Genomic DNA, 24,474 nt, shown 5'->3' with positions numbered 1-24,474 from the left:
TGTCTTGGTGTTTGGGACCTGTTGCTCTTGCAGTTTGAAATGGGGTGCTCTTGTTGTTTGAGACCTGGTACAATTGTTGTTTGAGACGTGGTGCCCTTGGTGTTTGAGACCTGTTTGTCTTGGTGTTTGAGAGCTGGTGCTCTTGGTATTTGCGACCTGCCGCTATTGGTGTTTTAGACCTGTTGCTCTTGCTGTTTGAGACCGGGTGATCTGGGTGTTAGAGACCTGATGGTCATGGTGTTTGAGAACTGCTGCTCTTAGTGTTTGAGAGCGGGTACTCTTGGTGTTTGAGACCTGGTGCTGTTGCTGTCTGAGACCTTTTGCTCTTGTTGTTTGAGACCTTGTGGTCTTGGTGTTTGAGACCTGGTACACATTGTGTTTGAGACCAGATTGTCTTGGTTTTTGAGACCAGTTATACTTCGTGTTTGAGAGCTGGTGCTCTTGGTGTTTGAGAACAGGTGCACTTGGTGTTTGAGAAGTGGTACACTTGTTGTTTGAGACCTGGATGTCTTGGTGTTTGAGAACTGATACACTTGGTGTTTGAGACGTGGTACACTTTGGGGTTTGAGAGCTAGTGCTCTTGTTGTTTGAGAGCTAGTGCTCTTGGTGTTTGAGACCTTGCAAACTTGGTTTCTGATACCTGGTGCTATTGGTGTTTGAGACCTAGTGCTCTTGGTTTTTGAGACCTGGTGGTCTTGGAGTTTGAGATATAGTGCTCTTGTTGTTTGAGACCTGGTGGTCTTGGTGTTTGAGATATGGTGCTCTTGGTTTTTGAGACCTGGTGATTTTGGTGTTTGATACCTGGTGCTCTTGATGTTTGAAACCTGGTGATTTTGGTGTTTGAGACCTGGTTCTCCTGGAATTTGAGACCTGGTGGTGTGGGTGTTTGAGACCTTGTGGTCTTTCTGTTTGAGACCTGGTGCTCATGGTGTTTGAGACCTGGTACACTTATTGTTTGAGAGCTGGTTGTCTTGGTGTTTGGGACCTGGTGCTCTTGCAGTTTGAAATGGGGTGCTCTTGTTGTTTGAGACCTGGTACAATTGTTGTTTGAGACGTGGTGCTCTTGGTGTTTGAGACCTGTTTGTTTTGGTGTTTGAGAGCTGGTGCTCTTGGTGTTTGCGACCTGCCGCTCTTGGTGTTTTAGACCTGTTGCTCTTGCTGTTTGAGACCGGGTGATCTGGGTGTTAGAGACCTGATGGTCATGGTGTTTGAGACCTGATGCTCTTAGTGATTGAGAGCTGGTACTCTTGGTGTTTTAGACCTTTTGCTGTTGCTGTCTGAGACCTTTTGCTCTTGTTGTTTGAGACCTTGTGGTCTTGGTGTTTGAGACCTGGTACACATTGTGTTTGAGACCTGGTTGTCTTCGTGTTTGAGACCAGTTATACTTCGTGTTTGAGAGCTGGTGCTCTTGGTGTTTGAGACCAGGTGCACTTGGTGTTTGCGAGTTGGTACACTTGTTGTTTGAGACCTGGATGTCCTGGTGTTTGAGAACAGATACACTTGTTGTTTGAGACGTGGTACACTTTGGGGTTTTGAGAGCTGGTGCTCTTGGTGTTTGAGAGCTTGTGCTCTTGGTGTTTGAGACCTTGCAATCTTGGTTTCTGATACCTGGTGCTATTGGTGTTTGAGACCTAGTGCTCTTGGTTTTTGAGACCTGGTGGTCTTGGAGTTTGAGATATAGTGCTCTTGTTGTTTGAGACCTGGTGCAATTTTTGTTTGAGACGTGGTGCTCTTGGCGTTTGAGACCTGGTACACTTGGTGTTTGAGACCTTCTGGTCTTGGTGTTTGAGACCTGGTGCTCTTGGTTTTTGAGACCTGGTGCTCTTGGTGTTTGGGAGCTGGTGGTCTTGGCGTTTGAGATCTGGTTGTCTTGTTGTAAGAGACCAGGTTATATTAGTGTTTGAGAGAAGGTGCTCTTGATGCTTGAGACCTGGTGCTCTTGGTGTTTGAGACCTGGTGCTATTGGTTTTTGAGACCTGGTGTTCTTGGTGTTTGTGACCTGGTGGTCTTGGTGTTTGAGACATGGTGATCTTAGTCTTTGAGAGCAGGTGCTCTTGGTGTTTGCGACCTGGTGTTCTTGGTGTTTGAGACCTGGTGCTCTTAGTTTTTGAGATCTGGTGCTCATGTTTTTTGAGAACTGGTACAATTGGTATTTGAGAGCTGTTGCTCCTGGTGTTTGAGACCTGTTGCTCTTGGTGTTTGGGTTCTGCTGCTCTTGGTGTTTAAGACCTGGTGATCTTGGTGTTTGAGACTTGGTGGTCTTTATGTTTGAGACCTGGTGCTCATGGTGTTTGAGCCCTGGTGCTCTTGGTGTTGGTGTCCTGGTACACTTGTTTTTTGATAACTGGTGACCTTGGTGTTTGAGACCTGGTGTTCCAGGGGTTTGAGATCGGGTGCTCCTCGTGTTTGAGACCTGGTACAATTGGTGTTTGAGAGCTGGTGCTCTTGGTTTTTGATAACTGGTGATCATGGTGTTTGAGACGTGGTGCTCTTGGTGTTTGAGACCTGGTGGTTTTGTTGTTTGAGACCTGGTGCTCCTGGTGTTTGAAATCGGGTGCTCTTGGTATTTGAGTCCTGGTACAATTAGTGTTTGAGAGCTGGTGCTCTTGGTTTTTGAGATCTGGTGATCATGGTGTTTGAGACGTGGTGCTCTTGGTGTTTGTGACCTGGTTGTCTTGGTGTTTGGGACGTGGTACGCATAGTGTTTGAAACCTGGTGTTCTTGGTGTTTGAAGCCTGGTGCTCTTGGCGTTTGAGACCTAGTGCTCTTGTTGTTTGAGACCTGGTGATCTTCGTCTTTGAGACCTGTTGGTCTTGGTGTTTGAGACCTGGTGCTCTTGGTGTTTGAGACTTAATGCTCTTTTTGTTTGAGACCTGGTACACTTGCTGTTTGAGATCTGGTGCTCTTGGTGTTGGAGACCTGGTGCTTTTGGTCTTTGAGAGCTGGTTCTCTTGGTGTTTGAGACCTGGTGGTCTTGTGGTTTGAGACAAGGTGCTTTTGGTGTTTGGGAGCTGGTGATCTTGGTGTTTGAGACCTGGTGGTCTTTATGTTTGAGACCTGGTGCTCATCGTGTTTAAGACCTGGTGCTCCTGGTGTTTGAGTCCTGGTGCACATGTTTTTTGAGCCCTGGTTGTCTTGGAGATTGAGACCTGGTGCTCTTGGTGTTTGAAATCGGGTGCTCTTGGTATTTGAGACCTGGTACAATTGGTGTTTGTGAGCTGGTGCTCTTGGTGTTTGAGACCTGGTGATCATGTTGTTTGAGACGTGGTGCTCTTGGCGTTTGAGACCTGGTGGACTTGGTTTTTGAGACTTGGTTGTCTTTGTGTTTGGGACGTGGTACACTTAGTGTTTGAGACATCGTGTTCTTGGTGTTTGATGCCTGGTGTTCTTGGCGTTTGAGACCTAATGCTCTTGTTGTTTGAGACCTGGTACACTTGGTGTTTGAGATCTGTTGCTCTTGGTGTTTGAGACCTGGTGCTCTAGGTTTTGGACACCAGGTGCTCTTGGAATTTGAGACCTGGTGCTCTTGCTGATTGAGACCTGGTTGACTTGGTGTTTGAGACCTGGTGCTCTTGCTTTTCGAGACCTGGAGCTCTAGGTGTTTGAGACCTAGTGCTATTGGTGTTTGGGAGCTGGTGCTCTGGGTGTTTGAGTTCTGGTTCTTTTGGTGTTTTGAGACCTGGTGCTCTTTATGTTTGAGACCTGGTGCTCTTGGTGCTTAAGATCTGGTGATCTTGGTGTTTGAGACCTGCTGCTCTTGGAATTTGAGAGCAGGTGCTCTTGGAGTTTGAGACCTGGTATTCACGTTGTTTGAGACCTGGTGCTCTTAGTGTTTGAGACCTGGTCCTCTAGGTGTTGGAGATCCTCGTGCTCTTGGTGTTTGAGAGCTGTTGCTCTTGGTGTTTGAGATCTCTTGGGTTGGTGTTTGAGACCTGGTGGTCTTGGTGTTTGCGATCTGCTGCTCTTGGAATTTGAGACCTGGTTCTCTTGGAGCTTCAGAGCTGGTGCTCTTGGTGTTTGAGACCTGGTGCTCTTGCTGTTTGAGAGCTGGTGCTCTTCGTGTTTGAGACCTGGTTGTCTTGTTGTTTGAGACCTGGTGGTCTTGATGTTTGAGATCTGGTGATCTTGGTGTTTGAGACCTGGTGCTCTTGGTCTTTGAGACCTGGTGCTCTTGGTGTTTGAGACCTGGTGGTCTTGTGGTTTGAGACATGGTGCTCTTGGTGTTTGGGACCTGGTGATTTTGGTGTTTGAGAGCTGGTGCTCTTGGTGTTTAAGACCTAGTGCTCTTGTTGTTTGAGACCTGGTTATCTTCGTGTTTGAGACCTGGTGGTCTTGGTGTTTGAGAGCTGGTGCTCTTGGTGTTTGAGACCTGGTGCTCTTGCTGTTTGAGATCTGGTGTTCCTCGTGTTTGGGACCTGGATGTCTTGTTGTTTGAGACCTGGTTGTCTTGGTGTTTGAGGTATGGAGCTATTGGTGTTTGAGACCTGGTGATCTTGGTGTTTGAGACCTGGTGCTCTTGGTCTTTGAGACCTGGTGCTCTTCGTGTTTGTGACCTGGTGGTCTTGGTGTTTGCGACATGGTGCTCTTGGTGTTTGGGACCTGGTGATTTTGGTGTTTGAGAGCTGGTGCGCATGGTGTTTGAGACCTGGTGATGTTGATGTTTGAGACGTCGTGCTCTTGTTGTTTAAGACCTGTTGGTTTTGTTATTTGAGACCTGGTGGTCTTGTTGTTTGAGATCTGGTGCTATTGGTGTTTGAGACCTGGTGATCTTGGTGTTTGAGACCTGGTGGTCTTTATGTTTGAGACCTTGTGCTCATGGTGTTTGAGACCTGTGCTCCTGGTGTTTGAGTCCTGGTACACATGTTGTTTGAGACCTGGTTGTCTTGGTGTTTGAGACCTGGTGCACTTGGTATTTGAATTCGGGTGCTCTTGGTATTTGAGAGCTGGTACAATTGGTGTTTGAGAACTGGTGCTCTTGGTGTTTGAGACCTGGTGATCATGGTGTTTGAGACCTGGTGCTCTTGGCGTTCGAGACCTGGTGGTCTTGGTGTTTGAGAGGTGGTTATCTTGGGGGTTGGGACGTGGTACACTTAGTGTTTTAGACCTGGTGTTGTTGGTGTTTGAAGCCTGGTGCTCTTGGCGTTTGAGACCTAGTGCTCTTGTTGTTTGAGACCTGGTGATCTTCGTGTTCGAGAACTGGTGGTCTTGTTGTTTGAGACCTGGTGCTCTTGGTGTTTGAGACCTGATGCTCTTTTTGTTTGAGACCTGGTACACTTGGTGTTTGAGACCTGGTGCTCTTGGTGTTTGAGGCCTGGTGTTCTTTATCTTTGAGACCTGGTGCTCTTGGCGTTTAAGATCTTGTGATCCTGGTGTTTGAGACCTTGTGCTCTTGCTGTTTGAGACCTGGTGCTCTTGGAGTTTGAGACCTTGTATTCATGTTGTTTGATACCTGGTGCTCTTGGTGTTTGAGACCTGGTGCTCTAGATGTTGGAGAACTTGGTGCTCTTGTTGTGTGCGATCTGCTGCTCTTGGAATTTGAGACCTGGTGCTCTTGGAGTTTCAGAGCTGGTGCTCTTGGTGTTTGAGACCTGGTGCTCTTGATGATTGAGATCTGGTGATCATGGTGTTTGAGACCTGTTGCTCTTGTTCTTTTAAACCTGGTGCTCTTGGTGTTTGAGACCTGGTGGTTTTGTTGTTTGAGACATGATGCTCTAGGTGTTTGAGAGCTGGAGCTCTTGTTGTTTGAGACATGGTGCTCTTGCTGTTTGAGAGCTGGTGCTCTTCGTGTTTGAGACCTGTTTGCATTGTTGTTTGAGACCTGGTGTTCTTGGTGTTTGAGATCTGGAATTTTGGTGTTTGAGACCTGGTGATCTTGGTGTTTGAGACCTGGTGCTCTTGGTCTTTGAGACCTGGTGCTCTTGATCTTTGGGACCTGGTGTTCTTGGGGTTTGAGACCTGGTGCTCTTGCAGTTTGAAAACTGGTGCTCTTCGTGTTTGAGACCTGGTTGTCTTGTTGTTTGAGACCTGGTGGTCTTGATGTTTGAGATCTGGTGATCATGGTATTTGAGACCTGGTGATCTTGTTGTTTGAGACCTGGTGATCTTCGTGTTTGAGACCTGGTGGTCTTGTTGTTTAAGACCTGGTGCTCTTGGTGTTTGAAATCGGGTGCTCTTGGTATTTGAGACCTGGTACAATTGGTGTTTGAGAGCTGGTGCTCTTGGTGTTTGAGTCCTGGTGATCATGGTGTTTGTGACGTGGTGCTCTTGGCGTTTGAGACCTGGTTGTCTTGGTGTTTGGGACGTGGTACACTTAGTGTTTGAGACCTGGTGTTCTTGGTGTTTGAAGCCTGGTGCTCTTGGCGTTTGAGACCTAGTGCTCTTGTTGTTTGAGACCTGGTGATCTTCGTCTTTGAGACCTGTTGGTCTTGGTGTTTGAGACCTGGTGCTCTTGGTGTTTGAGACCTAATGCTCTTTTTGTTTGAGACCTGGTACACTTGGTGTTTGAGATCTGGTGCTCTTGGTGTTTGAGACCTGGTGCTCCTTGTGTTGGAGACCACGTGCTCTTGGAATTTGAGACCTGGTGCTCTTGCTGATTGAGACCTTGTTGACTTGGTGTTTGAGACCTGGTGCTCTTGCTTTTTGAGACCTGGAGCTCTAGGTGTTTGAGACCTAGTGCTATTCGTGTTTGGGAATTGGTTGTCTTGGTGTTTGAGACCTGGTACACTTGGTGTTTGAGAGCTGGTGCTCTGGGTGTTTGAGTTCTGGTTCTCTTGGTGTTTGAGACCTGGTGCTCTTTATGTTTGAGACCTGGTGCTCTTGGTGTTTAAGATCCGGTGATCTTGGTGTTTGAGACCTGCTGCTTTTGGAATTTGAGAGCTGGTGCTCTTGGAGTTTGAGACCTGGTATTCATGTTGTTTGAGACCTGGTGCTCTTAGTATTTGAGACCTGGTGCTCTTGGTGATTGGGACCTGGTGGTCTTGGGGTTTGAGACATGGTGCTCTTGGTGTTTGGGACCTGGTGATTTTGGTGTTTGAGAGCTGGTGCTCTTGGTGTTTGAGACCTGGTGATGTTGATGTTTGAGACCTCGTGCTCTTGTTGTTTAAGACCTGGTGGTCTTGTTATTTGAGACCTGGTGGTCTTGTTGTTTGAGATCTGGTGCTATTGGTGTTTGAGACCTGGTGATCTTGGTGTTTGGGACCTGTGGTCTTTATGTTTGAGACCTGATGCTCATGGTGTTTGATACCTGGTGCTCCTAGTGTTTGAACCCTGGTACACATGTTGTTTGAGACCTGGTTGTCTTGGTGTTTGAGACCTGGTGCTCTTGGTGTTTGAAATCGGGTGCTCTTGGTATTTGAGACCTGGTACAATTGGTGTTTGAGAGCTGGTGCTCTAGGCGTTTGAGACCTGGTGGACTTGGTGTTTGAGACCTGGTTGTCTTGTTGTTTGGGACGTGGTACACTTAGTGTTTGAGACCTGGTGTTCTTGGTGTTTGAAGTTTGGTGCTCTTGGCGTTTGAGACCTAGTGCTCTTTTTGTTTGAGACCTGGTGGTCTTCGTCTTTGAGACCTGTTGGTCTTGGTGTTTGAGGCCTGGTGCTCTTGGTGTTTGAGACCTAATGCTCTTTTTGTTTGAGACCTGGTACACTTGGTGTTTGAGATCTGCTGCTCTTGGTGTTTGAGACCTGCTGCTCTTGGAATTTGAGAGCTGGTGCTCTTGGAGTTTGAGACCTGGTATTCATGTTGTTTGAGACCTGGTGCTCTTAGTGTTTGAGACCTGGTGCTCTAGGTTTTGGAGAACCTGGTGCACTTGGTGTTTGAGAGCTGTTGCTCTTGGTGTTTGAGACCACGTTGTCTTGGTGTTTGAGACCTGGTGGTCTTGGTGTTTGCGATCTGCTGCTCTTGGAATTTGAGACCTGGTTCTCTTGCTGTTTGAGAGCTGGTGCTCTTCGTGTTTGAGACCTGGTTGTGTTGTTGTTTGAGACCTGGTGGTCTTGATGTTTGAGATTTGGTGATCATGGTGTTTGAGACCTGGTGCTCTTGTTCTTTGAGAACTGGTGCTCTTGGTGTTTGAGAGCTGGTGCTCTTCGTGTTAGAGACCTAGTTGTCTTGTTGTTTGAGACCTGGTGATCTTCGTGTTTGAGACCTGGTGGTCTTGTTGTTTGAGATCTGGAGCTATTGGCGTTGAGACCTGGTGTTCTTGGTGTTTGAGACCTGGTGCTCTTGCTCTTTGAGACCTGGTGCTCTTGGTGTTTGGGCCCGGTGGTCTTGGGGTTTGAGACATGGTGCTTTTGGTGTTTGGGACCTGGTGCTCTTGGTGTTTGAGACCTTGTGCTCTTGGTGTTTAAGACCTTGCAAACTTGATTTCTGATATCTGGTGCTACTGATGTTTGAGAAATAGTTCTTTGAGAACTAGTGGTCCTGGTGATTGATACATGGTGGTCCTGGTGTGTGAGACCTAGTGCTCTTGGTGTATCAGACCTGGTGCTCTTGGTGTTTGAGACCTGGTGTTCTTGGTGTTTGAGATATGGTGCTCTTGGTTTTTGAGACCTTATCATTTTGGTGTTTGATACCTGGTGCTCTTGATGTTTGAGACCTGGTGATTTTGGTGTTTGAGACCTGGTTCTCCTGGTGTTTGAGACCTGGTGGTGTGGGTGTTTGAGACCTTGTGGTCTTTCTGTTTGAGACCTGGTGCTCATGGTGTTTGAGACCTGGTACACTTCTTGTTTGAGAACTGGTTGTCTTGGTGTTTGGGACCTGGTGCTCTTGCAGTTTGAAATGGGGTGCTCTTCTTGTTTGAGACCTGGTACAATTGTTGTTTGAGACGTGGTGCTCTTGGTGTTTGAGACCTGTTTGTCTTGGTGTTTGAGAGCTGGTGCTCTTGGTGTTTGCGACCTGCCGCTCTTGGTGTTTTAGTCCTGTTGCTCTTGCTGTTTGAGACCGGGTGATCTGGGTGTTAGAGACCTGATGGTCATGGTGTTTGAGACCTGCTGCTCTTAGTGTTTGAGAGCTGGTACTCTTAGTGTTTGAGACCTGGTGCTGTTGCTGTCTGAGACCTTTTGCTCTTGTTGTTTGAGACTTTGTTTTCTTGGTGTTTGAGAACTGGTACACATTGTGTTTGAGACCTGATTGTCTTGGTTTTTGAGTCCAGTTATACTTCGTGTTTGAGAGCTGGTGCTCTTGGTGTTTGAGACCAGGTGCACTTGGTGTTTGAGACGTGGTACACTTGTTGATTGAGACCTGGAAGTCATGGTGTTTGAGAACTGATAGACGTGGTGTTTGAGACGTGGTACACTTGGGGTTTGAGAGCTGGTGCTCTTGGTATTTGAGACCTTGTGCTCTTGGTGTTTAAGACCTTGCAAACTTGGTTTCTGATACCTGGTGCTATTGATGTTTGAGACCGAGTGCTCTTGGACTTTGAGACCTAGTGGTCCTGGTGATTGATACATGGTGCTCCTGGTGTTTGAGACCTAGTGCTCTTGGTGTATCAGACCTGGTGCTCTTGGTGTTTGAGACCTGGTGATCTTGGCGTTTGAGACCTGTTGGTCTTGGTGTTTGAGATATGGTGCTCTTGGTTTTTGAGACCTGGTGATTTTGGTGTTTGATACCTGGTGCTCTTGATGTTTGAGACCTGGTGATTTGGGTGTTTGAGACCTGGTTCTCTTGGTGTTTGAGACCTGGTGGTGTGGGTGTTTGAGACCTTGTGGTCCTTCTGTTTGAGACCTGGTGCTCATGGTGTTTGAGACCTGGTACGCTTATTGTTTGAGACCTGGTTGTCTTGGTGTTTGGGACCTGGTGCTCTTGCAGTTTGAAATGGGGTGCTCTTGTTGTTTGAGAACTGGTACAATTGTTGTTTGAGACGTGGTGCTCTTGGTGTTGGCGACCTTCCGCTCTTGGTATTTTAGACCTGTTGCTCTTGTTGTTTGCGACCGGGTGATCTGGGTGTTAGAGACCTGATGGTCATGGTGTTTGAGACCTGCTGCTCCTAGTGTTTGAGAGCTGGTACTCTTGGTGTTTGAGACCTGGTGCTGTTGCTGTCTGAGACCTTTTGCTCTTGTTGTTTGAGACCTTGTGGTCTTCGTGTTTGAGAACTGGTACACATTGTGTTTGAGACCTGATTGTCTTGGTTTTTGAGACCAGTTATACTTCGTGTTTGAGAGCTGGTGCTCTTGGTGTTTGAGACCAGGTGCACTTTGTGTTTGAGAAGTGGTACACTTGTTGTTTGAGACCTGGACGTCTTGGTGTTTGAGAACTGATACACTTGGTGTTTGAGACGTGGTAGACTTGGGGTTTGAGAGCTGGTGCTCTTGGTGTTTGAGACCTTGTGCTCTTGGTGTTTAAGACCTTGCAAACTTGGTTTCTGATATCTGGTGCTATTGATGTTTGAGACCTAGTGCTCTTGGGCTTTTTGACCTAGTGGTCCTGGTGATTGATACATGGTGCTCCTGGTGTGTGAGACCTAGTACTCTTGGTGTATCAGACCTGGTGCTCTTGGTGTTTGAGGCCTGGTGCTCTTGGCGTTTGAGACCTGGTGGTCTTGGCGTTTGAGATATGGTGCTCTTGGTTTTTGAGACCTTATCATTTTGGTGTTTGATACCTGGTGCTCTTGATGTTTGAGACCTGGTGATTTTGGTGTTTGAGACCTGGTTCTCTTGGTGTTTGAGACCTGGTGGTGTGGGTGTTTGAGACCTTGTGGTCTTTCTGTTTGAGACCTGGTGCTCATGGTGTTTGAGACCTGGTACACTTCTTGTTTGAGAACTGGTTGTCTTGGTGTTTGGGACTTGGTGCTCTTGCAGTTTGAAATGGGGTGCTCTTGTTGTTTGAGACCTGGTACAATTGTTGTTTGAGACGTGGTGCTCTTGGTGTTTGAGACCTGTTTGTCTTGGTCTTTGAGAGCTGGTGCTCTTGGTGTTTGCGACCTGCTGCTCTTGGTGTTTCAGACCTGTTGCTCTTGCTATTTGAGACCGGGTGATCTGGGTGTTAGAGACCTGATGGTCGTGGTGTTTGAGACCTGCTGCTCTTAGTGTTTGAGACCTAGTGCTCTTGGTGTATCAGACCTGGTGCTCTTGGTGTTTGAGACCTGGTGATCTTGGCGTTTGAGACCTGTTGGTCTTGGTGTTTGAGATATGGTGCTCTTGGTTTTTGAGACCTGGTGATTTTGGTGTTTGATACCTGGTGCTCTTGATGTTTGAGACCTGGTGATTTGGGTGTTTGAGACCTGGTTCTCTTGGTGTTTGAGACCTGGTGGTGTGGGTGTTTGAGACCTTGTGGTCCTTCTGTTTGAGACCTGGTGCTCATGGTGTTTGAGACCTGGTACGCTTATTGTTTGAGACCTGGTTGTCTTGGTGTTTGGGACCTGGTGCTCTTGCAGTTTGAAATGGGGTGCTCTTGTTGTTTGAGAACTGGTACAATTGTTGTTTGAGACGTGGTGCTCTTGGTGTTGGCGACCTTCCGCTCTTGGTATTTTAGACCTGTTGCTCTTGTTGTTTGCGACCGGGTGATCTGGGTGTTAGAGACCTGATGGTCATGGTGTTTGAGACCTGCTGCTCCTAGTGTTTGAGAGCTGGTACTCTTGGTGTTTGAGACCTGGTGCTGTTGCTGTCTGAGACCTTTTGCTCTTGTTGTTTGAGACCTTGTGGTCTTCGTGTTTGAGAACTGGTACACATTGTGTTTGAGACCTGATTGTCTTGGTTTTTGAGACCAGTTATACTTCGTGTTTGAGAGCTGGTGCTCTTGGTGTTTGAGACCAGGTGCACTTTGTGTTTGAGAAGTGGTACACTTGTTGTTTGAGACCTGGATGTCTTGGTGTTTGAGAACTGATACACTTGGTGTTTGAGACGTGGTAGACTTGGGGTTTGAGAGCTGGTGCTCTTGGTGTTTGAGACCTTGTGCTCTTGGTGTTTAAGACCTTGCAAACTTGGTTTCTGATATCTGGTGCTATTGATGTTTGAGACCTAGTGCTCTTGGGCTTTTTGACCTAGTGGTCCTGGTGATTGATACATGGTGCTCCTGGTGTGTGAGACCTAGTACTCTTGGTGTATCAGACCTGGTGCTCTTGGTGTTTGAGGCCTGGTGCTCTTGGCGTTTGAGACCTGGTGGTCTTGGTGTTTGAGATATGGTGCTCTTGGTTTTTGAGACCTTATCATTTTGGTGTTTGATACCTGGTGCTCTTGATGTTTGAGACCTGGTGATTTTGGTGTTTGAGACCTGGTTCTCTTGGTGTTTGAGACCTGGTGGTGTGGGTGTTTGAGACCTTGTGGTCTTTCTGTTTGAGACCTGGTGCTCATGGTGTTTGAGACCTGGTACACTTCTTGTTTGAGAACTGGTTGTCTTGGTGTTTGGGACTTGGTGCTCTTGCAGTTTGAAATGGGGTGCTCTTGTTGTTTGAGACCTGGTACAATTGTTGTTTGAGACGTGGTGCTCTTGGTGTTTGAGACCTGTTTGTCTTGGTCTTTGAGAGCTGGTGCTCTTGGTGTTTGCGACCTGCTGCTCTTGGTGTTTCAGACCTGTTGCTCTTGCTATTTGAGACCGGGTGATCTGGGTGTTAGAGACCTGATGGTCGTGGTGTTTGAGACCTGCTGCTCTTAGTGTTTGAGAGCTGGTACTCTTGGTGTTTGAGACCTGGTGCTCCTGCTGTTTGAGACCTGGTGGTCTTTGTGTTTGAGACCTGGTGCACTTGGCGTTTGTGACCTGGTACACTTGGTGTTTGAGACCTGCTGGTCTTGGTGTTTGAGACCTGGTGTTCTTTGGCGTTTGAGATCTGGTGGTCTTGGTGTTTGAGATATGTTGCTCTTGGCTTTTGAGACCTGGTGATTTTGGTGTTTGATACCTGGTGCTCTTGATGTTTGAGACCTGGTGATTTTGGTGTTTGAGATCTGGTTCTCTTGGAGTTTGAGACCTGGTGGTGTGGGTGTTTGAGACCTTGGGGTCTTTCTTTTTGAGACCTGGTGCTCATGGTGTTTGAGACCTGGTACACTTCTTGTTTGAGAACTGGTTGTCTTGGTGTTTGGGACCTGGTGCTCTTGCAGTTTGAAATGGGGTGCTCTTGTTGTTTGAGACCTGGTACAATTGTTGTTTGAGACGTGGTGCTCTTGGTGTTTGAGACCTGTTTGTCTTGGTCTTTGAGAGCTGGTGCTCTTGGTTTTTGCGACCTGCTGCTCTTGGTGTTTTAGACCTGTTGCTCTTGCTATTTGAGACCGGGTGATCTGGGTGTTAGAGACCTGATGGTCGTGGTGTTTGAGACCTGCTGCTCTTAGTGTTTGAGAGCTGGTACTCTTGGTGTTTGAGACCTGGTGCTCCTGCTGTTTGAGACCTGGTGGTCTTTGTGTTTGAGACCTGGTGCACTTGGCGTTTGTGACCTGGTACACTTGGTGTTTGAGACCTGCTGGTCTTGGTGTTTGAGACCTGGTGTTCTTTGGCGTTTGAGACCTGGTGGTCTTGGTGTTTGAGATATGGTGCTCTTGGTTTTTGAGACCTGGTGATTTTGGTGTTTGATACCTGGTGCTCTTGATGTTTGAGACCTGGTGATTTTGGTGTTTGAGATCTGGTTCTCTTGGTGTTTGAGACCTGGTGGTGTGGGTGTTTGAGACCTTGGGGCCTTTCTGTTTGAGACCTGGTGCTCATGGTGTTTGAGAGCTGGTACACTTATTGTTTGCGACCTGGTTGTCTTGGTGTTTGGGACCTGGTGCTCTTGCAGTTTGAATTGGGGTGCTCTTGTTTTTTGAGACCTGGTACAATTGTTGTTTGAGACGTGGTGCTCTTGGTGTTTGAGACCTGTTTGTCTTGGTGTTTGAGAGCTGGTGCTCTTGGTGTTTGCGACCTGCCGCTCTTGGTGTTTTAGACCTGTTTCTCTTGCTGTTTGAGACCGGGTGATCTGGGTGTTAGAGACCTGATGGTCATGGTGTTTGAGACCTGCTGCTCTTAGTGATTGAGAGCTGGTACTCTTGGTGTTTGAGACCTGGTGCTGTTGCTGTCTGAGACCTTTTGCTCTTGTTGTTTGAGACCTTGTGGTCTTGGTGTTTGAGACCTGGTACACATTGTCTTTGAGATCTGGTTGTCTTGGTGTTTGAGACCAGTTATACTTCGTGTTTGAGAGCTGGTGCTCTTGGTGTTTCAGACCAGGTGCACTTGGTGTTTGCGAGTTGGTACACTTGTTGTTTGAGACCTGGATGTCTTGGTGTTTGAGAACAGATACACTTGTTGTTTGAGACGTGGTACACTTTGGGGTTTGAGAGCTGGTGCTCTTGGTGTTTGAGAGCTTGTGCTCTTGGTGTTTGAGACCTTGCAATCTTGGTTTCTGATACCTGGTGCTATTGGTGTTTGAGGCCTAGTGCTCTTGGTTTTTGACACCTGGTGGTCTTGGAGTTTGAGATATGGTGCTCTTGTTGTTTGAGACCTGGTACAATTGATGTTTGAGACGTGGTGCTCTTGGTGTTTGAGACCTGGTTGTCTTGGTGTTTGAGACCTGGTGCTCTTTTTGTTTGAGACCTGCTGCTCTTGGTGTTTGAGACCGGGTGATCCTGCTGTTTGAGACCGGGTGATCTTGGTGTTAGAGACCTGATGGTCATGGTGTTTGAGACCTGGTGCTCCTGCTGTTTGAGACCTGGTGGTCTTGGTGTTTGAGACCTGGTGGTCTTGGTGTTTGAGACCTGTTGCTCTTGGTGTTTGAGACCTGGTGCTCTTGATGTTTGAGACCTGGTGATTTTGGTGTTTGAGACCTGGTTCTCTTGGTGTTTGAGACCTGGTGGTGTTGGTGTTTGAGACCTTGTGGTCTTTCTGTTTGAGACCTGGTGCTCATGGTGTTTGAGACCTGGTACACTTCTTGTTTTTAGAACTGGTTGTCTTGGTGTTTGGGACCTGGTGCTCTTGCAGTTTGAAATGGGGTGCTCTTGTTGTTTGAGACCTGGTACAATTGTTGTTTGAGACGTGGTGCTCTTGGTGTTTGAAACCTGTTTGTGTTGGTGTTTGAGAGCTGGTGCTCTTGGTGTTTGCGACCTGCCGCTCTTGGTGTTTTAGACCTGTTGCTATTGCTGTTTGAGAGCGGGTGATCTGGGTGTTAGAGACCTGATGGTCATGGTGTCTGAGACCTGCTGCTCTTAGTGTTTGAGAGCTGGTACTCTTGGTGTTTGAGACCTGGTGCTGTTGCTGTCTGAGACCTTTTGCTCTTGTTGTTTGAGACCTTGTGGTCTTGGTGTTTGAGAACTGGTACACATTGTGTTTGAGACCAGTTTGTCTCTGTTTTTGAGACCAGTTATACTTCGTGTTTGAGAGCTGGTGCTCTTGGTGTTTGAGACCAGATGCACTTGGTGTTTGAGAAGTGGTACACTTGTTGTTTGAGACCTGGATGTCTTGGTGTTTGAGAACTGATACACTTGGTGTTTGAGACGTGGTACACTTTGGGGTTTGAGAGCTGGTGCTCTTGGTGTTTGAGAGCTTGTGCTCTTGGTGTTTGAGACCTTGCAATCTTGGTTTCTGATAACTGGTGCTATTGGTGTTTGAGACCTAGTGCTCTTGGTTTTTGAGACCTGGTGGTCTTGGAGTTTGAGATATAGTGCTCTTGTTGTTTGAGACCTGGTACAATTTTTTTTTTGAGACGTGGTGCTCTTGGTGTTTGAGACCTGGTTGTCTTGGTGTTTGAGACCTGGTGCTCTTTTTGTTTGAGACGTGCTGCTCTTGGTGTTTGAGACCGGGTGATCCTGCTGTTTGAGACCGGGTGATCTTGGTGTTAGAGACCTGATGGTCATGGTGTTTGAGACCTGGTGCTCCTGCTGTTTGAGAACTGGTGGTCTTGGTGTTTGAGACCTGGTGCACTTGGCGTTTGAGACCTGGTACACTTGGTGTTTTAGATCTGCTGGTCTTGATGTTTGAGACCTGGTGCTCTTGGCGTTTGAGACCTGGTGGTCTTGGTGTTTGAGATATGGTGCTCTTGGTTTTTGAGACCTGGTGATTTTGGTGTTTGATAACTGGTGCTCTTGATGTTTGAGACCTGGTGATTTTGGTGTTTGAGATCTGGTTCTCTTCGTGTTTGAGACCTGGTGGTGTGGGTGTTTGAGACCTTGTGGTCTTTCTGTTTGAGACCTGGTGCTCATGGTGTTTGAGACCTGGTACACTTACTGTTTGAGAGCTGGTTGTCTTGGTGTTTGGGACCTGGTGCTCTTGCAGTTTGAAATGGGGTGCTCTTGTTGTTTGAGACCTGGTACAATTGTTGTTTGAGACGTGGTGCTCTTGGTGTTTGAGTCCTGTTTGTCTTGGTGTTTGAGAGCTGGTGCTCTTGGTGTTTGCGACCTGCCGCTCTTGGTGTTTTAGTCCTGTTGCTCTTGCTATTTGAGACCGGGTGATCTGGGTGTTAGAGACCTGATGGTCATGGTGTTTGAGACCTGCTGCTCTTAGTGATTGAGAGCTGGTACTCTTGGTGTTTGAGACCTGGTGCTGTTGCTGTCTGAGACCTTTTGCTCTTGTTGTTTGAGACCTTGTGGTCTTGGTGTTTGAGACCTGGTACACATTGTCTTTGAGACCTGGTTGTCTTGGTGTTTGAGACCAGTTATACTTCGTGTTTGAGAGCTGGTGCTCTTGGTGTTTCAGACCAGGTGCACTTGGTGTTTGCGAGTTGGTACACTTGTTGTTTGAGACCTGGATGTCTTGGTGTTTGAGAACAGATACACTTGTTGTTTGAGACGTGGTACACTTTGGGGTTTGAGAGCTGGTGCTCTTGGTGTTTGAGAGCTTGTGCTCTTGGTGTTTGAGACCTTGCAATCTTGGTTTCTGATACCTGGTGCTATTGGTGTTTGAGGCCTAGTGCTCTTGGTTTTTGACACCTGGTGGTCTTGGAGTTTGAGATATGGTGCTCTTGTTGTTTGAGACCTGGTACAATTGATGTTTGAGACGTGGTGCTCTTGGTGTTTGAGACCTGGTTGTCTTGGTGTTTGAGACCTGGTGCTCTTTTTGTTTGAGACCTGCTGCTCTTGGTATTTGAGACCGGGTGATCCTGCTGTTTGAGATCTGGTGATCTTGGTGTTAGAGACCTGATGGTCATGGTGTTTGAGAACTGGTGCTCCTGCTGTTTGAGACCTGGTGGTCTTGGTGTTTGAGACCTGGTGGTCTTGGTGTTTGAGACCTGGTGCTCTTGGTGTTTGAGACCTGGTGCTCTTGATGTTTGAGACCTGGTGATTTTGGTGTTTGAGAACTGGTTCTCTTGGTGTTTGAGACCTGGTGGTGTTGGTGTTTGAGACCTTGTGGTCTTTCTGTTTGAGACCTGGTGCTCATGGTGTTTGAGACCTGGTACACTTCTTGTTTGAGAACTGGTTGTCTTGGTGTTTGGGACCTGGTGCTCTTGCAGTTTGAAATGGGGTGCTCTTGTTGTTTGAGACCTGGTACAATTGTTTTTTGAGACGTGGTGCTCTTGGTGTTTGAGACCTGTTTGTTGTGGTGTTTGAGAGCTGGTGCTCTTGGTGTTTGCGACCTGCCGCTCTTGGTGTTTTAGACCTGTTGCTCTTGCTGTTTGAGACCGGGTGATCTGGGTGTTAGAGACCTGATGGTCATGGTGTTTGAGAACTGCTGCTCTTAGTGTTTGAGAGTGGGTACCCTTGGTGTTTGAGACCTGGTGCTGTTGCTGTCTGAGACCTTTTGCTCTTGTTGTTTGAGACCTTGTGGTCTTGGTGTCTGAGAACTGGTACACATTGTGTTTGAGACCAGATTGTCTTGGTTTTTGACACCAGTTATACTTCGTGTTTGAGAGCTGGTGCTCTTGGTGTTTGAGAACAGGTGCACTTGGTGTTTGAGAAGTGGTACACTTGTTGTTTGAGACCTGGATGTCTTGGTGTTTGAGAACTGATACACTTGGTGTTTGAGACGTGGTACACTTTGGGGTTTGAGAGCTAGTGCTCTTGGTGTTTGAGAGCTTGTGCTCTTGGTGTTTGAGACCTTGCAATCTTGGTTTCTGATACCTGGTGCTATTGGTGTTTGAGACCTAGTGCTCTTGGTTTTTGAGACCTGGTGGTCTTGGAGTTTGAGATATAGTGCTCTTGTTGTTTGAGACCTGGTACAATTGTTGTTTGAGACGTGGTGCTCTTGGTGTTTGAGACCTGGTTGTCTTGGTGTTTGAGACCTGGTGCTCTTTTTGTTTGAGACCTGCTGCTCTTGGTGTTTGAGACCGGGTGATCCTGCTGTTTGAGACCGGGTGATCTTGGTGTTAGAGACCTGATGGTCATGGTGTTTGAGACCTGGTGCTCCTGCTGTTTGAGAACTGGTGGTCTTGGTGTTTGAGACCTGGTGCACTTGGCGTTTGAGACCTGGTACACTTGGTGTTTGAGACCTGCTGGACTTGGTGTTTGAGACCTGGTGCTCTTGGCGTTTGTGACCTGGTACACTTGGTGTTTGAGACCTGTTGGTCTTGGTGTTTGAGACCTGGTGTTCTTTGGCGTTTGAGACCTGGTGGTCTTGGTGTTTGAGATATGGTGCTCTTGGTTTTTGAGACCTGGTGATTTTGGTGTTTGATACCTGGTGCTCTTGGTGTTTGAGACCTGTTTGTCTTGGTGTTTGAGAGCTGGTGCTCTTGGTGTTTGCGACCTGCCGCTCTTGGTGTTTTAGACCTGTTTCTCTTGCTGTTTGAGACCGGGTGATCTGGGTGTTAGAGACCTGATGGTCATGGTGTTTGAGACCTGCTGCTCTTAGTGATTGAGAGCTGGTACTCTTGGTGTTTGAGACCTGGTGCTGTTGCTGTCTGAGACCTTTTGCTCTTGTTGTTTGAGACCTTGTGGTCTTGGTGTTTGAGACCTGGTACACATTGTCTTTGAGACCTGGTTGTCTTGGTGTTTGAGACCAGTTATACTTCGTGTTTGAGAGCTGGTGCTCTTGGTGTTTCAGACCAGGTGCACTTGGTGTTTGCGAGTTGGTACACTTGTTGTTTGAGACCTGGATGTCTTGGTGTTTGAGAACAGATACACTTGTTGTTTGAGACGTGGTACACTTTGGGGTTTGAGAGCTGGTGCTCTTGGTGTTTGAGAGCTTGTGCTCTTGGTGTTTGAGACCTTGCAATCTTGGTTTCTGATACCTGGTTTTATTGGTGTTTGAGGCCTAGTGCTCTTGGTTTTTGACACCTGGTGGTCTTGGAGTTTGAGATATGGTGCTCTTGTTGTTTGAGACCTGGTACAATTGATGTTTGAGACGTGGTGCTCTTGGTGTTTGAGACCTGGTTGTCTTGGTGTTTGAGACCTGGTGCTCTTTTTGTTTGAGACCTGCTGCTCTTGGTGTTTGAGACCGGGTGATCCTGCTGTTTGAGACCTGGTGATCTTGGTGTTAGAGACCTGATGGTCATGGTGTTTGAGACCTGGTGCTCCTGCTGTTTGAGACCTGGTGGTCTTGGTGTTTGAGACCTGGTGGTCTTGGTGTTTGAGACCTGTTGCTCTTGGTGTTTGAGACCTGGTGCTCTTGATGTTTGAGACCTGGTGATTTTGGTGTTTGAGACCTGGTTCTCTTGGTGTTTGAGACCTGGTGGTGTTGGTGTTTGAGACCTTGTGGTCTTTCTGTTTGAGACCTGGTGCTCATGGTGTTTGAGACCTGGTACACTTCTTGTTTTTAGAACTGGTTGTCTTGGTGTTTGGGACCTGGTGCTCTTGCAGTTTGAAATGGGGTGCTCTTGTTGTTTGAGACCTGGTACAATTGTTGTTTGAGACGTGGTGCTCTTGGTGTTTGAGACCTGTTTGTCTTGGTGTTTGCGACCTGCCGCTCTTGGTGTTTTAGACCTGTTGCTATTGCTGTTTGAGACCGGGTGATCTGGGTGTTAGAGACCTGATGGTCATGGTGTTTGAGACCTGCTGCTCTTAGTGTTTGAGAGCTGGTACTCTTGGTGTTTGAGACCTGGTGCTGTTGCTGTCTGAGACCTTTTGCTCTTGTTGTTTGAGACCTTGTGGTCTTGGTGTTTGAGAACTGGTACACATTGTGTTTGAGACCAGTTTGTCTCTGTTTTTGAGACCAGTTATACTTCGTGTTTGAGAGCTGGTGCTCTTGGTGTTTGAGACCAGATGCACTTGGTGTTTGAGAAGTGGTATACTTGTTGTTTGAGACCTGGATGTCTTGGTGTTTGAGAACTGATACACATGGTGTTTGAGACGTGGTACACTTTGGGGTTTGAGAGCTGGTGCTCTTGGTGTTTGAGAGCTTGTGCTCTTGGTGTTTGAGACCTTGCAATCTTGGTTTCTGATAACTGGTGCTATTGGTGTTTGAGACCTAGTGCTCTTGGTTTTTGAGACCTGGTGGTCTTGGAGTTTGAGATATAGTGCTCTTGTTGTTTGAGACCTGGTACAATTTTTTTTTGAGACGTGGTGCTCTTGGTGTTTGAGACCTGGTTGTCTTGGTGTTTGAGACCTGGTGCTCTTTTTGTTTGAGACGTGCTGCTCTTGGTGTTTGAGACCGGGTGATCCTGCTGTTTGAGACCGGGTGATCTTGGTGTTAGAGACCTGATGGTCATGGTGTTTGAGACCTGGTGCTCCTGCTGTTTGAGAACTGGTGGTCTTGGTGTTTGAGACCTGGTGCACTTGGCGTTTGAGACCTGGTACACTTGGTGTTTGAGACCTGCTGGTCTTGATGTTTGAGACCTGGTGCTCTTGGCGTTTGAGACCTGGTGGTCTTGGTGTTTGAGATATGGTGCTCTTGGTTTTTGAGACCTGGTGATTTTGGTGTTTGAGACCTGGTTCTCTTGGTGTTTGAGACCTGGTGGTGTTGGTGTTTGAGACCTTGTGGTCTTTCTGTTTGAGACCTGGTGCTCATGGTGTTTGAGACCTGGTACACTTCTTGTTTTTAGAACTGGTTGTCTTGGTGTTTGGGACCTGGTGCTCTTGCAGTTTGAAATGGGGTGCTCTTGTTGTTTGAGACCTGGTACAATTGTTGTTTGAGACGTGGTGCTCTTGGTGTTTGAGACCTGTTTGTCTTGGTGTTTGCGACCTGCCGCTCTTGGTGTTTTAGACCTGTTGCTATTGCTGTTTGAGACCGGGTGATCTGGGTGTTAGAGACCCGATGGTCATGGTGTTTGAGACCTGCTGCTCTTAGTGTTTGAGAGCTGGTACTCTTGGTGTTTGAGACCTGGTGCTGTTGCTGTCTGAGACCTTTTGCTCTTGTTGTTTGAGACCTTGTGGTCTTGGTGTTTGAGAACTGGTACACATTGTGTTTGAGACCAGTTTGTCTCTGTTTTTGAGACCAGTTATACTTCGTGTTTGAGAGCTGGTGCTCTTGGTGTTTGAGACCAGATGCACTTGGTGTTTGAGAAGTGGTACACTTGTTGTTTGAGACCTGGATGTCTTGGTGTTTGAGAACTGATACACATGGTGTTTGAGACGTGGTACACTTTGGGGTTTGAGAGCTGGTGCTCTTGGTGTTTGAGAGCTTGTGCTCTTGGTGTTTGAGACCTTGCAATCTTGGTTTCTGATAACTGGTGCTATTGGTGTTTGAGACCTAGGGCTCTTGGTTTTTGAGACCTGGTGGTCTTGGAGTTTGAGATATAGTGCTCTTGTTGTTTGAGACCTGGTACAATTTTTTTTTGAGACGTGGTGCTCTTGGTGTTTGAGACCTGGTTGTCTTGGTGTTTGAGACCTGGTGCTCTTTTTGTTTGAGACGTGCTGCTCTTGGTGTTTGAGACCGGGTGATCCTGCTGTTTGAGACCGGGTGATCTTGGTGTTAGAGACCTGATGGTCATGGTGTTTGAGACCTGGTGCTCCTGCTGTTTGAGAACTGGTGGTCTTGGTGTTTGAGACCTGGTGCACTTGGCGTTTGAGACCTGGTACACTTGGTGTTTGAGACCTGCTGGTCTTGATGTTTGAGACCTGGTGCTCTTGGCGTTTGAGACCTGGTAGTCTTGGTGTTTGAGATATGGTGCTCTTGGTTTTTGAGACCTGGTGATTTTGGTGTTTGATACCTGGTGCTCTTGATGTTTGAGACCTGGTGATTTTGGTGTTTGAGATCTGGTTCTCTTCGTGTTTGAGACCTGGTGGTGTGGGTGTTTGAGACCTTGTGGTCTTTCTGTTTGAGACCTGGTGCTCATGGTTTTTGAGACCTGGTACACTTATTGTTTGAGAGCTGGTTGTCTTGGTGTTTGGGACCTGGTGCTCTTGCAGTTTGAAATGGGGTGCTCTTGTTGTTTGAGACCTGGTACAATTGTTGTTTGAGACGTGGTGCTCTTAGTGTTTGAGACCTGTTTGTCTTGGTGTTTGAGAGCTGGTGCTCTTGGTGTTTGCGACCTGCCGCTCTTGGTGTTTTAGTCCTGTTGCTCTTGCTGTTTGAGACCGGGTGATCTGGGTGTTAGAGACCTGATGGTCATGGTGTTTGAGACCTGCTGCTCTTAGTGATTGAGAGCTGGTACTCTTGGTGTTTGAGACCTGGTGCTGTTGCTGTCTGAGACCTTTTGCGCTTGTTGTTTGAGACCTTGTGGTCTTGGTGTTTGAGACCTGGTACACATTGTCTTTGAGACCTGGTTGTCTTGGTGTTTGAGACCAGTTATACTTCGTGTTTGAGAGCTGGTGCTCTTGGTGTTTCAGACCAGGTGCACTTGGTGTTTGCGAGTTGGTACACTTGTTGTTTGAGACCTGGATGTCTTGGTGTTTGAGAACAGATACACTTGTTGTTTGAGACGTGGTACACTTTGGGGTTTGAGAGCTGGTGCTCTTGGTGTTTGAGAGCTTGTGCTCTTGGTGTTTGAGACCTTGCAATCTTGGTTTCTGATACCTGGTGCTATTGGTGTTTGAGGCCTAGTGCTCTTGGTTTTTGACACCTGGTGGTCTTGGAGTTTGAGATATGGTGCTCTTGTTGTTTGAGACCTGGTACAATTGATGTTTGAGACGTGGTGCTCTTGGTGTTTGAGACCTGGTTGTCTTGGTGTTTGAGACCTGGTGCTCTTTTTGTTTGAGACCTGCTGCTCTTGGTGTTTGAGACCGGGTGATCCTGCTGTTTGAGACCGGGTGATCTTGGTGTTAGAGACCTGATGGTCATGGTGTTTGAGACCTGGTGCTCCTGCTGTTTGAGACCTGGTGGTCTTGGTGTTTGAGACCTGGTGGTCTTGGTGTTTGAGACCTGGTGCTCTTGGTGTTTGAGACCTGGTGCTCTTGATGTTTGAGACCTGGTGATTTTGGTGTTTGAGACCTTGTGGTCTTTCTGTTTGAGACCTGGTGCTCATGGTGTTTGAGACCTGGTACACTTCTTGTTTGAGAACTGGTTGTCTTGGTGTTTGGGACCTGGTGCTCTTGCAGTTTGAAATGGGGTGCTCTTGTTGTTTGAGACCTGGTACAATTGTTGTTTGAGACGTGGTGCTCTTGGTGTTTGAGACCTGTTTGTTGTGGTGTTTGAGAGCTGGTGCTCTTGGTGTTTGCGACCTGCCGCTCTTGGTGTTTTAGACCTGTTGCTCTTGCTGTTTGAGACCGGGTGATCTGGGTGTTAGAGACCTGATGGTCATGGTGTTTGAGAACTGCTGCTCTTAGTGTTTGAGAGTGGGTACTCTTGGTGTTTGAGACCTGGTGCTGTTGCTGTCTGAGACCTTTTGCTCTTGTTGTTTGAGACCTTGTGGTCTTGGTGTCTGAGAACTGGTACACATTGTGTTTGAGACCAGATTGTCTTGGTTTTTGACACCAGTTATACATCGTGTTTGAGAGCTGGTGCTCTTGGTGTTTGAGAACAGGTGCACTTGGTGTTTGAGAAGTGGTACACTTGTTGTTTGAGACCTGGATGTCTTGGTGTTTGAGAACTGATACACTTGGTGTTTGAGACGTGGTACACTTTGGGGTTTGAGAGCTAGTGCTCTTGGTGTTTGAGAGCTTGTGCTCTTGGTGTTTGAGACCTTGCAATCTTGGTTTCTGATACCTGGTGCTATTGGTGTTTGAGACCTAGTGCTCTTGGTTTTTGAGACCTGGTGGTCTTGGAGTTTGAGATATAGTGCTCTTGTTGTTTGAGACCTGGTGCAATTTTTGTTTGAGACGTGGTGCTCTTGGTGTTTGAGACCTGGTTGTCTTGGTGTTTGAGACCTGGTGCTCTTTTTGTTTGAGACCTGCTGCTCTTGGTGTTTGAGACCGGGTGATCCTGCTGTTTGAGACCGGGTGATCTTGGTGTTAGAGACCTGATGGTCATGGTGTTTGAGACCTGGTGCTCCTGCTGTTTGAGAACTGGTGGTCTTGGTGTTTGAGACCTGGTGCACTTGGCGTTTGAGACCTGGTACACTTGGTGTTTGAGACCTGCTGGTCTTGATGTTTGAGACCTGGTGCTCTTGGCGTTTGAGACCTGGTGGTCTTGGTGTTTGAGATATGGTGCTCTTGGTTTTTGAGACCTGGTGATTTTGGTGTTTGATACCTGGTGCTCTTGGTGTTTGAGACCTGGTGATTTTGGTGTTTGAGACCTGGTTCTCCTGCTGTTTGAGACCTGGTGGTGTGGGTGTTTGAGACCTTGTGGTCTTTCTGTTTGAGACCTGGTGCTCATGGTGTTTGAGACCTGGTACAGTTATTGTTTGAG

This window comes from Carcharodon carcharias, chromosome 11, assembly GCF_017639515.1.
Source record: "Carcharodon carcharias isolate sCarCar2 chromosome 11, sCarCar2.pri, whole genome shotgun sequence".
Lineage (NCBI taxonomy): Eukaryota > Metazoa > Chordata > Chondrichthyes > Lamniformes > Lamnidae > Carcharodon > Carcharodon carcharias.
This window is presented reverse-complemented; position numbering follows the sequence as displayed.